The 18,077-nt window shown below is 43.1% G+C and overlaps 1 protein-coding gene across 1 annotated transcript in view; it reads right to left on the reverse strand.

The window, feature by feature from the left end:
* Positions 1-18,077, reverse strand: part of CDH4 (cadherin 4) — an 806,448-nt gene that overhangs the window by 65,216 nt on the left and 723,155 nt on the right. The gene's annotated exons all lie outside the window — the stretch shown is intronic.

Here is an 18,077-nt window from a genome sequence, read left to right on the forward strand (position 1 = left end):
GGGGGAGAGGGGTTTTTTTTTTTTTTTTTTTTTTGTTAAGCAGCTTTTGGCTGAAAAAAATGTTTAGCAGTTAGTTGCTTGAAACCCAAACATATTTAGCTTTTTGCTTTTTGTCAAATGGTGAAATGTTGTGCACTCGAAATATTGCCAAAAGCTAAAATCCAAACGGGATGTCAAAACCTTTCACAAGCCCACGTCCTCATGTTCCAGCCAGCACAGGGAAGCTGATTTGCTATTCACAAAGTGTTCTGATACTCAGTCACAGAAGGTTTGATACAGAGAATAGCTGAGATTCACAACAGTCAGAGGTAATTAACAGTAAATTAACTTCAACTTTCTGGATGTACCAAACAATTTGGTTCAAAGAGTACTCTTAAATGGCAAGCCTCGTGTATCAGACATAATGCACTTAATAGACTGCTGAAGGGAACTTAGATTTTACAGCTATAAGCTTGATATAAGAACCTGAATAGAACAGGACAGAAATTGGACCTGACCCTCAATGCACACAAAATCCCTGGGAGTCAGCTGCATTTATGAATACTTGTCTGAACTGAGACAAGCCTCCTCACCTTTAGCATTGAACGTAGTGATAAATCTTCATTTTAGACCTGCACAGTGCATTATTAATGTTTATATACAGAGTGCTAATCACATGTAAAGCATTTTTTAGGTAGTTATGAAAACAAGGTTCTTGCCCTGAAGCATGTACAACATAAATCGCGTGCAGAGATTGAGGAGCCCACCCAGGCAGAAGCAGTGCGACTGCGAAGCAAAGCAAAGCTAAGCCTCAGCTTGCCTCTCTGCAGTGCTGGGAAAGATGCTGCAATGGCAAAGCCTTTTGGACCTCCCCCCTGGTTGGCAAGATTGGCTGCGGGAGGGGGGGACCCCCCAAATTGGCAAGATTGGCCATGGGGGACCCCCCAGTTGCTGACTGGTCGCTGAGGCGGGGTGCACGTGCCTCCCCAACTAAGGTGGCACCAGTTGCCCATGGCAAGGAGGAAAGGATGGAGGCCATGATGGACTTGCTCAAGGTACAAGAGACTACAAAGATGTAAATGGAGACACAAGGCAACTGACTGCTGATGACTTGGGAGAAGTCAAGGGAAGGACGAAGGGAGTGAAAGGTCATAAAGGCCGGGTGTTCCCCAGGAGCTACCTTGTACAGAGCTTAGACTATCGGGACAAAGAAGGGGAGGGGAGACAAAGGAAGTGAACTGAATGGGTCAGATGGTTGTCGCCAGAACAGCTGGCATTGGTAGAACTCAACCCATGCTTTTGTGGTGCAAAGGAGCAGAAACTCTGTATAGCTTTCACCTCCGGATGCTGGATGTAGCTGCTTCAATTCTAAGAAAAAGGGGTTTCTGGTGAGAATTAGGTCACGGTTTCTTTGTCCCTATTCAGATACCGTTGTAATACTGTAACCAATCTTACTCTCTCTTCCTCGCCGGTATTAATTGGAGGCCAGAATTTCAGCCTTATCTCAACTCTGGCTCTTTTCAATGACCAGTATTAACTTTCTGCTGGGTGTAACTGTACAAGACACCACACACCAGGTTTCACCAGCCCATTGTAACTGGAAACTATGATGGAAGCTATAGCAGGTTCATGTAATTCCATAGTGCTTCAGATGAGATCTCTTGTTACCAAAGGAGCAACTGGGCAAGGCAGAGGACTGTGGACCAGCAGAGTATGGTGAAGCTTTAGTTCTCCTATCTCTAAGGAGAATACAACCTATTTTCCATGCATAATCCATTAATGTTTATAAAGCATTTTGATATCCTAAGGATGGAAGGGCCTGCATCACCATTATTAATGAATGAAATCTCTATTTATTTATTATTAATTTCTCTGTCTCTCTAGAGAGAATTTATGTTACCGATATTAGGGTTTGTAAACAGCCCAAGTGTTCCTACAATGAGTTAGCTTTAAAATGCGGAAGAGGGAGGAGGGCAGAAAAGAGATTTTCCACATAATGCTGGCAATCAGCTTCGAAGTAAATTAGAAAAATAAGCTGGAAGTCTGTATTACAAACTACACGCCAATAATGCACTTAAATAGTGAAACCACCTCTAATGTTCATCACTGATGTGAGATGTGAAGCCAGTAATTTAAAGTTTTTCTTATTTGATGGTATAGCTGTCGCACATTATTATCAAGGCTTCAGTGCCTCAGTAACCACAGCAGAAGAAAAATGTTCCTTCCTTTCCATCAAAGAGCGGGGCGATAAAACATTCTTCATCTGTGGGATTTTTTTTAAAACTTTGCAGTCTTCTATTTTACCTTGTTTGCAAACTGACCTCTTTCTAGTCGCTGGGCTTAGAGGTTACCACCTACAGGTTTATCGAGCGGAACAACCTGGGACTGTCAGAGTCACTCACTGCTCTTGTCTCATCGTCTTGCCTCCAGGTAGGGCACTGCAAAGGCAGTTTGGTTTCTATGTCAAAAGCAATTCTGAAACTCATGACACTGTTATGCAAACTTTCATCTAACTCCAAGAATGAACTACTGACCTTGCATAAGGTCACAGCAGAGCTCTATGGTGCTTTGTCATTATGGGCTCACTTCAGCAAAGCTCCCATAGTTCTTTTCTGCTTTACTTTGTTTCCTTCTTTTTTTTTTATGCTGAAAGTTATTTTAAAATCCCTTTTCAGAAGTAAAGAAAATATTCTAACAGAAGACTACGGAAAGGACTGCAAAGTCTCACTTAGGAAGCTGTTGCCATTGAACCACTGCTCCTTTGGATATCCCAAGTCCATCCTTGCTAACTTGAGAGTTATGGTACAGCTTTTTAAAAAAATTATTTGGGAAGGTCCCTGTTGTGAAATATCTAAGTGCACTGTAATAACCCCCCCCATAACATAAAACCTTATGTGAAAGTAAGGGAAAACATAATAAAGAATAAACCAATTAAATATAATACAAAGTCAAAGCACGAAAAATAAGTAGCAAAGGAACTAATTTAGGAGTGTGTTGTCAACTAACCCCACTCACTGAGAGAGAATTTTCGACATGGAAGAAATACAGGGAAAGTAAAATAGAAGCAGAGACAAAAACAAGGGAAGGGGATCTTCAGAAAGGCAGAAATACAATACAGAAGTTGAAATAATGGTAGTCTTAGCAGTCAGCCTTGAGGAAAGTGGTGGAGCCTAATTTTTCACCTCCAGCCCTGACCCCTAACACTAGCTCTGTGACCCCAAGCCTGGGAAGACCTACCAGGTCCACCTCTAAACCGAGTGCACACAGCCCTAGTAGCTACATTCCTAATCATAGCCCAGCCTCCCCTGTCTTCCACACCCCTAATCCTAGCTTGGTGAGCCTTAGCAGCTCTACCTGACGACGCTAACCCCAACCCAAACCTTGGCTCCAGAGCCAGTTAGCCACTACCTTTGAAACATGAGGTTGACATACCAGCCCCACCACTTACTCTACCTCTCTGAGGCCTAAGAACTGCATCCCTAAAACAGGGATCTGTAGCAGCTTCAGGACAACCCTAGCCTGGAGAGCCCTTCTAGCTACTGTCTTAACCCTAACACAAAGTGCCTAATTGCATGGCTCTAACCCCATTCTCAATCCTGATCCAAATCCAGAGAGCCTTAGCAGCCAAAACTCTAATTCTAGGCCAGTTTTAGAGCTGTTAAAGTCAGCGAGGGACTCCAGGAATTGGGATGGTATAATATATTTAGGACTCTTTATAGAGAAAAAATGGTCATTTAATAGCGAGAAGACGGGAAGACCAGTATTGGCTGTACTTACTGATAGCCAAGGGAGCTCCTGTTGACTTCAGTGAGCCCACTTAGATGTTTGAAATTAAAATGTATATAAATGCTGCATTCAATGGGGTTGCAGGGGTCAGCATTTGGGCTATCATCCCACAGAAGTCCTAGCTTGTTTTGAAGTCCCATCCCCTGTTTGAGGAGTCAGGTAGGAATTTAATGGAGCACTGCGCACGCTTGCCTTCTGAAACTGGGAGATTTCACAGTGCATCAGGAGCAACCCACAGCACCACTGAGATGAGAAAGTACAATTTCCCATCAGCTTCAAAATGAATATACGAAATGCTTCATGCTAATTACTATAAACCTTCTGGGGCTTCTCTTACTTGTTACATGACAAATGTGGATTCCTGTTTAGTGAATCATAGTCAGATGCCTGTGGACCATATAAAGTTTGTCTCTAGAGGAATAGTGAAAATTCAGATTTTCTTCTGCTCTTTACATATAAACACCTTGGGAGGGGGGAACCCTTTTTGTCCAAAAATCACTCCATGTTCATGTGACTAGGGTTTAAGGGAAGCGGTTTCATGTATTATGACCTCTTTCCTCAACACAAATCAATATCCCTGAGCTGACGTGCTACAAAGCCAAAAACAAAGGAATCTGTGACCTGGAGAAGATTACAGTTATTATACGTGGCTATCTCCATCAAGATACACATGGGCATGAAAGATTCCTTTTCCAAGAACCTGACTCGAGTAGAACAAGTAACTGCTGTGAGAGGCTATAAACGTGTGTAAAATACACTTAGAAAGAGGTTCTCTATAGGAGTTAAGCCCTTTTAAAACAAAATAATAATGTGATTTCCAGTCTCAATTTTCAAAAGCTCATGCACAATATTTTTATAGACACACACCCAAGTGTGTTTCCAATTTATGCATGCAATTACTATAAATCACATACAAATTGGGTAACTGTGTATGTCAAAGTCCAGAAATGAAGTAATTATGTGATTAAATTAAGCCCCATTTGTGGACAAAGGGTTTGCAAAATTTGGACCTACATTTTCAAAGCACTGTACAAATATTTGCCAATTAATTACCAGTTTCCTAGGAGTGGATGACTTGATGTATTTAGAATTATGTCTGTTATAGCAACAGAAGGTTACAAGGGTGTTGCTGCAGGATATATTGAGTAGGAATCTACTGGAAAAAAGAGATGGAAAATTTATAGCCGTTAAAAAGTCTTACTGTGTTCCACCGCTACCCTTACATCTTTTGTTCTCATATTTGTGGGGTTTTTCACCTGCCCCACAGTACGGCAGTAGTATCAAATGCCAATGGGACCACAACTGGTGTATTTTTTCTTACCTAGCTTTTAAGCCATTTCTTTTCAGGCCGATGAAAAGGTGAAATTTGCTTTTTTTTATCAATATTTTGGTAATAAATATTGCACTTGGGCCAGGAACATCAGATTTTAAGAAAGTTGTCTCTCTGAAGTTGAACCAGTTTCTGTAAAAGATCTAATTATCCATCATTTAAACAAAGCTCATGGGAACAGATTTCTCAGAAGAGCTCAGCACATAACACTTCCCACTTAGACTAGGTATGTGGCTAGATTGCCAGAAGGGCTTCGCTCTTATTCCGGAAGCAAAATGAAGGTGGCAAATTTCCAAAGATGATCAGAGCACCCAGCCACTTCCATTGTCTTCTCATTGAGCTGGTGGGAGGAGTGAATTTCAAAATCTGGTCGCTGCAGTTAGCAGCCAAGTGCTTTTGAAAACTTGCCTGTGTTGTGGGAGCCGGACCTTTTGGCAAATCTGGACTTGTGCTTTTTGAGCCAAATGAAATAGCACTTCCCTACCTGGGTTGTCACTAGGGAGGATCAAACATGGGATCTATGAAGCTTACACCTCATGTCAGTGGTGCTCAAGCTCTGGCTCACAGATCATATCTGGCCCATGGGGCTGTGTCGTCCTTACATCCATGTCACCCACGGGGTTTCCCATGGGTCTGGAACGTTGGCTGTCGGAGAACAGGGGAAGCATTAATTTCCAGAGCTGTAGTAATTAACTCTACAACTGCTCCCTTGCGTGCCGACCCCATGCTAGATCTGGATCACAGACCAACTCTGCATCACTTGTCTGGCCTGTAGGGCGGGGAGGCTCAGCATCACTGCCCTATGCCACTGTCTGAACTAAAAAGTCTGTTGGTAGCCAAGGCAACAGCGGTATCAAGATCCTGTACGTGTAGTCCAGCTATCAGAAATACGGCACGTATTTCATGCCACCACATGTACATGACACTGCAGGACTCCATGCCTCTGAAACTGAACGGGATACATGGTAGAACTTAACTTCTCCAAGCCAGGCCACATAATCCCTCACTGACTTGTGGGGCAAATTTTTTGCCTTCCTCTCTAGTACGGACATTGTGCATTTGCTGGGATTGTCTAGGCACATCTTATCTATGCAGTTCCATGCCACTGTTGGGCTTTTGGACATTGGAGACATTGGAGACACCTTCATTTCCTCATTCTCTGTGACGCAGTTTAGTCTCTTGAGGACTAACATGCTTCAACCTAACTAGTTTGGGTGTGTGAAAAGAGGGTGACACGACAGCCTATGAAATACAAGGAAGCGGACACCTGACTTAACGGTCCTCTTTGGCCTTAACCTTCATGACGCTATGATGCCTGACTTCTTGAGGTTTCCTCCAAACTCTTCCCTTCACCAGCCTATGCTGCTTCCTGCAACCTTTGAGTAAAAGGAGGGTAAAACACTGCACTAGGTGGGACTTAGTTACAGTAGCAAGGCTTTATTTTTAATTCCTTAAAAATTCTGTACTTGCAGGGTGACGCTCGGTGTCTCCCTCTCCACCCCCCAACTCTCTAGGGGGCTAGGACAAGACCTCTGCAGGACGTGCATTACATCTCCTGTCTTCAGAAAAGTAAAATATTCTCTCCCCTCCCCTGCTCCACTCTTCTAAGTATTAACCAAACCAGACTTCTCTACCCTGCTGTGTTACTCATTGCAATTGAATTACAATGTTCTTCAAAGAGGTGATATTTCACTTCTGGTAAGTGATGTGAAAAGCTGGCATATACACACCAGCCTGAAATAGGAAACTTTCTCTACTTACTTGCAAAAGGTGAAATTCATTCCTGTGCGGACGCACCCCACTTAAACTCCCACCCAAGCCTTCATGAACGGGACTTAAGAGCAGCAGATGCCCTCTTGTGCTGGTTCTCAGCACGTGGGTAAGTTTCTGCCTTAAAGTACTAATTCCTAGCATGCCTCACACAGGACGAGGGAAACCAAATATTTATTTCGCAGCAATTCACATCATCAATCCTAATGCGTGCTCTGACTCACTGGCTGAAGCAGAGAAGGTTTCCACCCACAATGCTACATCAGAAGAAACCTTGCATAAATCTAAATACTGTAACATTGTAGGTCTGGATTTCCCGAAACAGTGCAAGTCCCAAAGCCTCCCCCACACCCCTGCCAAGCTCTCGTTTCAGTGCTGCTGGGATTCTGAGAGTTGACCTTCAATAAACGCCTTTCATCATGACCAGCCATCATGACATAGACTTTCATTTAGCTGGTTTCATGCTCCCTGTTCTCCATGTCTGAAACACGTGAAGCAAGCAAGATCTCAGACTTCATATGCCACATGTTTGTTTTCTTCCTAGATCCTTACATTTTAACTGAATATTCTGAAGTGCTGTGATTTGTATATACGTTCTTTAAAAAAAACAACCCACCTCTTGAATTAGCAGATATTTGACTGTTTCTTTCTCTTTCAGCTTTTCAAGGGATGGGTGCCAATACCTAAATATAAATGTGACTAAAGCCTTATGCAAGGTATTTAACACTTAAGAAATCCTTGAGTGGTTATTTCTGAAAGGAAAACTCTTATTGCACTGTTGGTTATATGATATTTTATTGTTATGTGAACTCTGATGGCTATAGCATGAGGAAGAATTTTAAGACTTTTTCAAAGGTAAAAATGACAATACTATCAATCTCTTCAACACAAAACTTCTAAAAAGTTATAAAAAATAAAATTCGTACCAGAGGGAAACCTTACTGGACTCTGTCTGTAGCTGGCCTCCGAATAATGTTGGGCACAACCGAGTAGAGTTATTTTTGTGCGGCTCACCTGGTACAGAAGTAGTGGTTTATACACTAGGTATATGTACCCCTGTAGACTAAGAAACAGCTCTGAGGGCTCCTATACCTTCCCTCCTTGCACTCCCCAGTAAAGAAGGCATGGCAGGGGCGTAGTGTTGCCAACACTTCTGATTTCACGAGACTTGTGATATCTGGAAAGTCCAGAATTGGGAATAAGGTGATTATGTGGGAGTCATCCTGCAGAAAGGCAAGCATCTGACCCTTACGGCTGCAGGGAAAACGTGATGACCTCTACAGCCTCAAAAGTGAGAACCGCAAATCACAAGAACCTAAATCTGTATTTATTACATTAAAAACCCTCATGAGTTTTTAGCCAGTCTAGTGACTTCAGTTTTGCTAATGTTTAAGGCAGTAAATAATGGGGCCTGTGAAAGGAGTGTTGGAGGAGGGTGGGTGGACTGCAATGTACTCCAACCATGTCCTCCAGGCGCATTTCTTACTAGTAGGTGGAATTACACCTGTAGGGCATCTGACAGTGGGCTGGTGCTGTCGTTGGTTAAAGTCAACTGGGGGGGGGGAGGTTAGGAGAAGTACTCCACTCCTGGGGAAGATAAAAGAAACATCAACCTGGAACTGCTGCGCAAGAAAAGGACCTACAAGAAAATACCAAAACAGATGAGTCAATCAAGCCTCTATGCCCCTGCCAGAGTATGTCATGTTCTGACCTTAAGTGACCATCACTAATGGTAACAACATGTTTTAAAGTGCACTTTACAGAAGGTTAATAGGGAAGTACGTTCCGTTCAACTTGATACTTCTCTGTATTATGAGTTGCAATGGGTGGGCACTGGAGGTCAAGTATTTTTTTTTTAAATTCAATTTGCTTAGTTTATAGGAACGTCATTGCTTGCACATGGCTGCCTGACAAACACCAGAGTGCATGGAAAACCAGAAGCTGTTAAACCCAAAGGATTTTTTCATACCTAAATAGCGCCTTTAAATTCATCTCATTCTTCAAAGTTGACACAAGCACCTACTTTCTAAATTGTGCCTCTACAGTTAAGTTTGTGTCAGCATTTTCTATTTTCAGGGGCTTTATAACATGGCCATAAAATTTGTCTTTTGACTGAAACTTGGCAAAAGAAACACCAAGCCTGGAGCAAATTGAAAATAAAAGGTTGGGCTGTTTTCAAATTATGAATGTGAAAAATAATAAGAGATGCCATTGTTTCTGGTGCTTTTTTTCATAGCCTTTTAAAAATTAAAGCATGGAGTCCCATCAAAGTCATGGGGAATCTTTACTGTTGAGACCCAATGGATTGCAAGATCCTAGATTAAAATATAGCTAAGTATTAGCCCTTTAAACTAGTCTAGTTTAAGATATATGATTAGAAAAAAGCCAACATTTTTCAGTTGTGCAAATGTTACATGAAATGAATTAAAAAAGAAGAACCCAGCAAACTGTTGTGTGATTTTCCAAAATAATTCCAGAAGTAGAAGAATATAAAATATTACAATTTAAAAATGTACCAGGGCCTACACGTGGACCAAGGATGAAAAACAACAAATTGGATATACACCACGAGACAGGAGACTCACATGAAGAAAGATGAATTTAAATTTGCAATGAGGTGGTGTGGCTTGGGGTTTCTAGGCTACATAATTTATCAGTGCATGAGATGTACGATTACAAGTCTGTGTCACAGGTAAATTTTAGTGTACCTTTAAGAGACAAACTCATTATAACGAAGCCCCCAGGCCTTTCTAAAAAAGGGTGTTTTCTACAATAGGAGATTTTTTTATGATTCTATGATTAGTCCATAAAACGAAAAATGAAAAAAATCAACTCCCGCTGCTGGGATGGGTGAAAATGGGGTTTATTATAAAAAGGGTTTAATATTATGAGGTTACATAGTGGTAATGATTTGATTCAGTACCTGGACCAGTTGGTCAGCACCCTAGAGTTAACCTTGGGCTTAGGGTTGTTGACTCCAGAGACTTCATTCTTTCATTGTTGCTTTGGCACAGACTCCCTGGGTATAAAGGGAAATAGTCTTCTCTCCTCCTGGCAGTAGTGTTGCAAAGACAGAACCACTGAACTACAAGGTGTTACAACTACAACGTTTGAACTACAAGGCACCACAAAGCATGGAGGTATTGCAGGGATGGGGGCCAAACAAGACCCTAAGGCTGTGTCCAGACAAGCCAAGCTGTGTGGTAAGTGGCGCCATGTCTGTGGCACACATACTGCACATTGAGCTGTCCTCCACACTGCAAGGGAGCACCGTGGGTTTTGTTTTTGTTTTTTACCCCTGTATATCCAGGGGGCAAAAAAAACTGTGCAAAAAATAAAAAGTGGAGTGGCAGGATTGGCAGGCTCTGAGTGGCTGGATCGCCACTGTTGCAGCCCCGGGAGGCCTCCAAGTAAGGCTGCTCTTTGCTTTTTGTGGAGGTCTAGAAGAAGACCTACTCTACCCGGGGTAACCTGCCACATGCCCAAGGGTGCGTGGTACAGGCGTTCCCTGGGTACAGCTAGTGGCGGCACAAGGTGCACCGCCGCTAGTTGTCCCTGGGGAACCAAACGTCAATGCTCACGTGGATGCAGCCTAAGGTAGCATCGGTTGCTGGCTGTAACAATGTTGCTTGATCATCACCACCATCGTACAACCACCATCGTGCAGCAACTCCTCACCTAGGCACCACTTGGAGGGTGAATGCAGTGCAATGGTTTCAGGACCTTCTTTGAGACCTCCACAAAAAGCAAAGAGCAACTTGGGCCTAAAGGATACCACTTCCTGCCAATGTCAATTTTGCTTTATGCCCCAAGGATCCTGCTCCATCTTAAAAAAGCACTTGAAAATAGAACAATGGAACAATTTCTCTAGATTTACTGTATTACTTTCAGCTCTCCCTGGACAGCAAGATACTCGGCCAAAGTCTGGTGTCTAGGCGGTCACACAGCAACCCTCATTGTCAAGAGATGCTCTTTGGTAAGTATGTCGGAGTTACATTCATGGTGTCTACAGCTGGCGTTTGCCTTGTTCCGACCATGGCACCGAGGGTTAGTAAAAACCTATGCTGGTCACATGAGAAAGGTAAACAGAAAGATGGTCCTAAAAAACCTATGCCCTTCTAGGGAGTTCTCCAAAGCAAATCCTGCTTTGTGGTGCATGACTTCCTGATGATTCCCCAAGGGCCATGCTGGGGGGCGGGGGGTCCTAGTGATGTCCATTGCATTCTCATAATCTGCAAAACCTTTGCTGTCAAATGTTGCCAGAGCAATTTAATAAACAGAAAGGATGCCTTAACATATTCAGAAACCTGAAAACCATCCACCATTAGCCCCACATGCTGTTTCCCTGCTTCCCCTGCTTTCAGCCGTTTAGCTGTTACAGCTCCTTTCCTTGTAAATCTGACGTACAGTTGTATCAGCCTGATTTTTTTTTCTTGTGTATCAGGTTTGATTAAAAAAGGGGGGGGAAAAATCCTTCATAATTCACTTTTAGGAAAATTGCCCTTTGTCCAGCTTTGTGGGCGGGGCAGCTTGAAAGAGCATCAAGAAGAAGATAAATCGAGGTCAATGAATACTGATAATACTGCCTGCAATTTATATTTTGCCTGACTTTTACAGGGAAATAGGACTGCCATGGCCAAAAGCGCCACTTTTCATAGGTAGCTGAAAAAATTCAGAATTTTTAAATCCCAATAGATGCACATTAATATAGTTATCACCCCCACAATAACACAATGATTGTATTACAATACTGTAATGATTACCTTAATGCATGCGCTTCTGTATTTTTTAAATAAAATCAATGAAATATTTCTAATCCACTTAATCCAATCTAATATGCAGCTATATATATTTTCTGTCTAGCTTGTATTTAATAAAGCAATAAAGGGGGTAGGATTCTGGATGCTAAAGTTTATGGTATTTTGGAGCATAACACAAGCCTTGGGGACCCAAAGCACATTGTCTCTGTAGACCATGAGCAAAATATACTGCTGCAAATCTGTGTCGGCCACTATTTATTGTTGGGAATTACTTCACTTAGAGAAAATAGCTTTGCTGGCTTTCTCACTAACTATATATCTTATAGGCCCATTCCCTTATGAGGAAATCAAGGGAACCTCAAAAGTCTGCTGGAATGGGTTATACTGGGAAAAGCAACTGACTTAATTAAATCTGGCAGAATGAAAGGTTAGCGGAAAGTCGTCAAATAACTGAAAAGAGATTAATGCGAGGCATTCCCTATTGTATTCCCCCTAAGAGTTGTTTTATATAGCGGGAGTAGACTCATGTTAGCGCTCTGTGTCGATTTGGTGAGAGAAGCTGTGATTGACAGTGTTATTGGAAAAGCGACTGAATCTGGAGGTAGAGGTAAAGTCAGAAAATACTAAGAGGGGGTTTCTTGTTGAAGGCTTACTCCAAAGGCAAGCGGTCTGGTTTTCAAGCTCTGTCTTTAAAGGCAGTGTCGATTGCATGCGTCCAGTTGTCATCCCAGGTATTCTAGGGAAATACTATGGCCTTCATTAGGATTCACCAGAGTAAGATCTAGCTCCAATTAGACCCAAGTCAAAAGATTCCTATCGAAAAAGAGCCTTGGATAGGATCCACAGCGCAAGCGCAGCCTGGGTCAATATAATTGTATTTACACTTGGGATGAATGTGGTTCAATGCACTTCACGTAAACTGCTGGCCCTCCCTGGATGTGTGCCATGACTGGAGTGAGCTGGCATAGCCCATGCCAAACTCTGCTGCCATCTCAGCAGGGTTTTGCTTTGCCAGGCAGAGCAGGAATTAGGGAGACCAGGGAAGGTATATGCACTGCCCATGCAATGTGGAGGGGGATCGCTCTGTCTGGGCAGGGCGCACCTATCGAAGAAGCAAGAGCACCAAACCGGTGGAGCATACACCGTCCATTAGGTTGAAGTAGTAGCTGGGTGGCAGCCCCGAGAAATGATATCTCCTCCTTTTATCCTTACGTATGTCCAAAAGCCTGGCACAGCTCCTCCACCTGAGCGTGGGGTATGGGCATAATTAGCACCGACATAAAAAACCAGAAGAACTCTTTAATCCATACCGGGAAAATTTAGAAAAGTTTCATGCGTTTGTCTAACCAGTGGACGATGCTCTAGTGATCTACTATTTGGGTCACAAATGCTGCTGCTCCTATGTTTCTTCCCTATCACTGGGAATTGAGGTGTCCTGCAAGTCCCCTTGGCCACAGAAAAATAGATTTTTTTTACGAGGGAAAAGAACCAAAGGGAAAGCCTACAGAAAATGTACTCAGGCCTCAAAGTAACTTTGTGGCAACGGGGATGCTGCTTTTGGGAGCAGAAGTTTGACACCAATAGAGGTGATTCATGACACAAAGCTAAGATCTGTTTTACTACAGACTTTGTTCATGCTGTGTATTAATAACTTGAAATAACATAGGGGAGAACCAAAAAATGCTGATAATGCTGAAATTGGAGGGGTGTAAATACACAAAAGCAGAAGCAACACAATTCAGAACGATAGTGATAGACCGGGACAGTGGGCACATAATAACTTACTCATTTCTGTGCAGAGAAAAGTAAGATAATAAAGTTGAAGGCAAAATATAAAAAGGCAACATAGCTGTAATTGCTTAGATGCTACAAATCACTCACGGAGCAAGAACGGATCTGGGATTAATGGAGGATAAAACTCTACAATCTCTGGCAAAGGTTTCTCAGCAGTTTTTTTAGAAGCTAATGAAGATCCTAGGGTCTCTAAGTAGATGTATTGGATATAAAACGAGAGGATTTTTTTTTCCAGTAAGCATTGCATTAAGGGATTTGTGTAGGGTCACATGTGGATTACTATGCACACTATGTAAAAAGAGGTTACCAAAATGAAGACATTTCTGCAGAGGGCAATATTAATATCCCAGGGACTAACAGGGAATTTGCTGATGCTCTCAGAACCCTTTGAAAACAGGGATCATTAAGAGGGCAGCTCACCTCCCTGTGGATACAACATGCTGAAAGGGGAAAACAGATCCCAGTGGGTAATATATGGCTGTTTGAAGGAGTACTGAACAGAGAAACAAGGCTAGAGAAAGGGTGATGTGTAATCTCTGCAGAGTTGTGATGAAATAAAGCATGCTCAATCAAACTAAGCATATGGTGACTGCATAATAATCCTATCGGAAACCATAGAAATCCTAGGGCAATTTATGCTCATAACTATTTGTGTAATTCAAGGGAATTTATCTTGGTTGCAGACATAATATCATACCATCTCCCTGGCTTCATTTTACATATGCCCATGCTCAAAGATGCGGCGATCACTGGTGACAGTCCGCAGACAGGCGTGTAAACTTGGTTGCATCTCTTGAGTTTGGCTTTAAGTGATCTCAAAATCTCTAAGGAAATAGCTCAGTGCGACTCCCCTTGGCCTGGGAGGAGATCTGGGATTTAAGGAAACCTCTGGGTTTCCATCTTTGTGACGCCAACAGGTTCCACAAAGCTCTAATATCTGGGCAATGCCTCCAAAATACGAGACCTGTGAGCGTCAGCACACTGCCTGTGCCACCTTAGGATGCTGCTAGCCCCGGCCGTTGAAAAACGACGGCTTGTCATGTTGCCACTGAGAGATTACTTTGTGATAAGCAGGATATTTTTTCCCCCAATATTGGGGCTGTCAGCCTTAATAAAATCTCCTTACTGACATAATTGCGCGTCCTGGTGTGATTGTAATACAAAGACGGCAATTATCATCATACGCGAAGCAAACGGCCAATGTCAACTACAGAAAAATAAGTCCTAGCAGAAACAATTTTTTTAAAGTGCTCCGCTCGTATCTGGAGGTGCAAAGTTATTGGAGGCAAGGGGTCACACTTGTTCATTTAAAACAGGAGATGGGTTTTCTTTAATCCTAAAAAGTTCCATGCATTAAGGGAGATTTTCGGAAGCAGACACCGGGCCCCTTCTCACGACTAGATGTGAAATGAGGAACAAGCAGCACCCACCAGCCATTTCAATAATTGAAGGCAGAATTTAATTTTCTCAGATCACAGCCTTAATCAAGCTGCATTGAATTTCCACGCTTTTTGTCATCTGAGGCAGGCACAGGATCTTTGCAAGTGTCAAAGCCTTTAAGTGACCAGTAAGCAGGTTCCACCTTACCAGGGGACGTTTCATAAAAGAGTGGGCACGGTAGAGACCCCATTGCCATGCTCCCAGATTCTTCTAATATGGAATTAACTTCATATTGCCACAAGGTACCAGACTGGAACTTGCCAACGATCGCTATGTGATGAAATGTAATTCATGTGGATATAAAACTGGGAAAGGTAGAGGTTTCCTGGCTATTAGCTGCGAGGAGGAGTTGCTGTAGTTAAGCTTTCTGCAATTTAAGCTACATTTCTTTTATAAAAAAAATTTAGCTTTGGAAGATCTGAATTTCATATGAGAAGCAAGACAGCCCTGAATGTTGAAGCTGAATTTAGTAGCATATTTTTTAAGATATTCAAATGTAACAGTCTGACACTAAAAATTGCAAAACATAAACCTGGTGGCCTTCTAAGACCAGGTCATCAAATCCTTAGCTGCAGGGGTAGCAGTGGACATAGTCTTTCTGGACTTTCGGAAGGCCTTCGACACTGTCTCTCACCCCATTCTCATTAGGAAACTGGGGGGCTGTGGTGTTGACACCCACACAGTCGATTGGGTCGCCAACTGGCTGGAGGGCCGCACCCAGAGAGTGGTGGTGGATGGGTCATTTTCGACCTGGAGGGATGTGGGTAGTGGGGTCCCCCAGGGCTCGGTCCTCGGGCCTGCACTGTTCAACATCTTCGTCAGTGACTTGGACAACGGGGTAACTCCAAGATGAACATGGGCCGGCAGTGTGGGGTTGCAGTCAGGAAGGCCGACCGCACCTTGTCATGCATCCACAGATGCATCTCGAGCGGGTCCAGGGAGGTGATCCTCCCCCTCTATGCGGCACTGGTCAGGTCACAGCTGGAGTACTGCGTCCAGTTCTGGGCGCCGCACTTCAAGAGGGATGTGGACAGCATCGAGAGGGTCCAGAGGAGGCCGCTCGTATGATCAAGGGACAGCAGGGTAGGTCCTATGAGGAAAGGTTGCGGGACCTGAACCTGTTCAGCCTCCACAAGAGACGGCTGAGGGGGGATCTAGTGGCCTGTTACAAACTAGTCAGAGGGGACCAGCAGGCATTGGGGGAGTCCCTGTTCCCCCGAGCATTGCCAGGAGTGACAAGAACCAACGGTCACAAGCTGGCAGAAGGTAAATTCAGACTAGACATCAGGAGGCGCTACTTCATGGTCAGGGCAGCTAGGATCTGGAACCAACTTCCAAGGGAGGTGGTGCAGGCTCCTACCCTGGGGGTCTTTAAGAGGAGGCTAGATGTATACCTTGATGGGGTAATTTGACCCCAGTACTCTTTCCTGCCATGGCAGGGGGTCGGACTCGATGATCTGCTCAGGTCCCTTCCGACCCAACCAACTATGAACCTATGAAACTATAATTTTGCCAAGATAATTAGTCCTCATCACCCCATTTTCCCCCAAGGGGAACATCCACAAGAGAGATTAAGTCCTACATTTGCCTACATTAAGTCACCTAAATTTGGGTTCCCAATTTGAGATACCATCTTTTTCTTCTCTTTTTTTTTTTAACAGGGGGATGAACATAATTTTAAAGGTTTGTCTGTACTTAAAAGTGTTTGCCAAGATAGCTATACCAGTTGAATTTTATATCAGCAAATCCTTCTAATGGAGACTTATTATCTAGAATCTATGATAAAGCAATTTCCCGAGCAAAATAAACCATGCCAATAAAAGGGCACTTTTGCCAGTTTAAGTGCATCTCATATAAGGGTTTTGGGGAGCACTGCTATAGCAGTCAGGGTGCCATTTTTTGAATACTCCTGATGGGCCCAGCTGGACCATCAGAACTTTTAAATGAAGGCAAGTCTTATTCTAGGAATGATTTTTTTCCCCCTGAAAAGCTTGAGGGAAATCATACCTGGTACCATGAAGATCTGATGCCTCAAAGAGTGAAATGATCTCCTCTCTTTGGTACATTCCTTTTGCTCATGCTATAAAATTATGAATGAGTCCACCTAGCCTTTCATGATTGCCAGTGTGGTATCCTTTCCCTCAAACAGAAGTCATGCTTTGAAATCTCAAGTCCCATAGGACCTTGGTTTGAATGCACGTACCCTTGAAGTCAGAAGTCTCAGGAACTGCACAGTTTATTCTCTTTAGGTTGTAGCTGAGTATGTTATCCCGAAAGCAATTTCGGAGTGCAGTTAACCAAACCTTCCAGGTTCAATTCTCTTCTTATACTGGTTTGACACCGTTGACTTGAGTGGAGTTGGGCTTAGACTGGCGTAAGAAAGAAGAGGGCTGGATGGACTCAGCAATGATGCAAATGCCTGCAAGGAATTTATACTGGTGACACTGTCATTGCAGCAGGGGAAAAGGAGTAATACTAATCCTAACCCTCTAAACTACTAGAGTGCATTTTCACTGGCGGTTCAAAAGAAACACAAAACCAACCAGAGAGTAAATACATGCTGTATGCAAGTTAGATGCATGCCATCATTTCTTGGTTAAAACAGGCTTGTGAAGGTGAAGGGAACAGAAGGTGATGTGCACATCTGCAGGCCAGAAGCAGCATTCCCTGACTAGGCACCACTCTGATCGGGTGGCACCACCCTCTTTAGGCAGGATATGAATGGATTTACACTCTGGTCCTTGGTCTCTCCTAAGCAGAAGCTGCAGGCTGTGATAAACTGTGTCAAGGTTTTTGTGGATTAACTTCCTCTAGGGAATAAGGTGAGACCATGAAATGTATTTAATTTTATCATGAGCTGCACTCACATTTGTATCCCAGAGGTGAAAAGGTTTTATCTTCGCAGCCACCTCACCTTAGCAGTGTCCATCTTATTTTCAGTTTTATGAGTGCTATATGGATTTTTTTTTCATCCTTCTTTTCTAGTTGCAAATGCGAGTATAGTAGAGGCTTACTATATGACAGTAGAAACAAAATGCTAACTTAAACCAGCTCTAACAGGTCCTGGCTTTGGGTCCAAGGTCTGTAACTAAACTGTTAGCTCATGGAGTCAATGATTTAGATGGTTTCATAGTTTCATAGATTAAGGGTCGGAAGGGACCTAGTAGATCTTCTAGCCCGACCCCCTGCCAGGGCGGGAGAACAACAAAACCCCAAAA

This window comes from Gavialis gangeticus, unplaced genomic scaffold, assembly GCF_001723915.1.
Source record: "Gavialis gangeticus isolate Ggan-Ray unplaced genomic scaffold, GavGan_comp1, whole genome shotgun sequence".
NCBI classification, from domain to species: Eukaryota; Metazoa; Chordata; order Crocodylia; family Gavialidae; genus Gavialis; species Gavialis gangeticus.